The sequence below is a fragment of the Oratosquilla oratoria genome, chromosome 1, assembly GCF_046742065.1.
Source record: "Oratosquilla oratoria isolate Oo_2021 chromosome 1, ASM4674206v1, whole genome shotgun sequence".
Taxonomy (NCBI): domain Eukaryota; kingdom Metazoa; phylum Arthropoda; class Malacostraca; order Stomatopoda; family Squillidae; genus Oratosquilla; species Oratosquilla oratoria.
In genome coordinates, this window is record NC_134777.1 from 130,013,061 (window position 1) to 130,015,560 (window position 2,500).

A 2,500-nucleotide genomic window follows, 5' to 3' on the forward strand; every position below is an offset into this window, starting at 1 on the left:
GTTGTGTCTTTTTAGGAGGTGTAGTTTGGGGCCTCCACTTTACAAGTAGGAAGATTATTCTTCTCGACAATGTCGTTCTCGTTTGGCCAACGTAGCAGTCGAGAGGCGTACAATCCTCTTGAGGACAGGAAAATTTGTATACTACATTGGCGGAAGCGGGACCTTCGGGGCGAGGAGAAGTGTTATTTCTAATTAAAAGTGTGGCTGTTTTTTGGTTGCGGTAATATATAGAGAGACGAACTTTGTCATTCTCACTTTTGGGTTTTATGCTCCGATGGATAATTCTGTTCAGAACCTTCACATCTTCATTGTAAGCTGTGGCCATTTGGGCACGGTAAAACAAAGTAAAAATCTCATCTTCGCCTACTACTGGGGTGGGAGGCCCGTGGTACCATTTGTTGATGACACTTTTTAGGACACGCTTGCAGTCTTGATTGGAATGTCCATTATTAACTAGAACTTGAGTGGCCCTGTTTATTTCTGCTTGCGTGGAGGTCCAGCGTGAGCAGTGGGTGAGTGCCCTCCTAAAGAAGGCACTAATGATACTGTCTTTGTAACGTTGGGGGCACTCACTGTTCCCATTAAGACAGAGACCAGGGTTGGTGGGCTTAACATAAACGGAAGTGGAGAAGTTGTCGCCATCTTGTTGAAGCAGTACATCAAGAAGCGGAGGTTCGAGTCCTTAGCTGTACCACGTATCAATTTCTGCATGTATGCCTCCTCGAGTTCCTCGACGTTGATGGCTTAGAATTAAAGTGAATTGTGGTTGATAAATATAAATTTGTTCACTGGGACTCATTCAGTGTTGTACACACACACACACACACACACACGCACAGATCTCACACTATATTTATGTTGGGAAATCCTTGTTTCCAAGTTTTTCCCAGTTTGTCCAATATAAGATTTATTACAATCTTGGCAAGGAATTTTATAGACCACACCGTTGTTGTTAGGAGGGCTGTTCTTAATTAAAGTTTTCTTAATGGTGTGGTCATATTTAAAGGCTACTTTGATATCCAATTTTTTGAGTAGGTTAACAATAGTGTGAGGTCTACCCAGGAAATCAATGCGTTATTCCAACATAAATCATTAAACAACCATCACATTGATTGGTCTAAGGCAACAATTTTAGCTAAAGGAAAAAGCTTGTAAGAAAGAAATATAATAGAATCTTGCTTAATATCAGGCACGTTTGACAAAAATATAAGCTTAAGCTATGGTCATTTTAAATGTGATAAATTGATAACCCAAATGGTCACCGAGATCTTTCCGCCAGATTGACCCTTATGTGTTAGTCAGGTCGATAGGGGTAAGGTCATCCCCCCTCCTCACATTGTATTGTCTCCTCCCTTCCCCCCTATGGTTGCCACCTGATACTTATATTTAAACCCTACTCTGTATCTCTGTCATTTAGTCTGAAGATGTAATATACGAAAGTACTTACTGTCTACAAGTTTCCTCTCTCCTGTGGCTATTTTGCATTTTTGTATCACGGTGATGTGATTGCTTGCATATATATACATATATATATATATATATATATATATATATATATATATATATATATATACATACAGTATATATTATCGGAAATTTTCAAAACACTGGACTCAGAGTAACAGAATTTATTACCGACGTTTCGAACCCTGTCCGGGGTTCGTCCTCAGGGTTCGAAACGTCGGTAATAAATTCTGTTACTCTGAGTCCAGTGTTTTGAAATTTTCCGATAACATGGCTCCTGGACTCCAGCTCTTTACGAACATATATACAAATGTATATATATACATATATATATATATATATGTATATGTATATATATATATATATATACCTATGTATATAAATATATACCTATAAATGTATGTATATATATGTGTATACATGTATGATTATATATACATATATATATACATATATATATATATACATATATGTATATATATATATATATATATATATATATATATATATATATATATATATATATATATATATACTTGCAGGCAGACGAGGTTAAAAGCTATTGAAAATTCATTTTTGATATATTCTTGCGTATAGTCTCTATACGACGAATATTTGACTTATCATTTTCTGTAAGTCTGCTTAGGAGATCTCTTATATTGGCCGACGTTTCGGAACTCTCTTGTTCCATCTTCCAGGGCGAATTGTTGTGTCAAGTTTTCTGTGTAGATTATATATGTGATGTACGGATCATGGACACTGTATCGAGGAAAATTTGGATGCTTATTGGTGAATGGTAGCCAATGAGCGTGTGTTGTTTTCACTTGCGGGGTGGTCTCTCCCAGTGGGCGAGGCGATGGGGTTCGTCGTATAGAGACTATACGCAAGAAGATAATCAAAAATGAATCTTCAATAGCTTTAACCTCGTCTGCCTGCAAGAAAATATCCTACCTGGCTACACAAAAATATATATATACATACATATATATGCATATATATATACATACATATATATATACATACATATATATACATA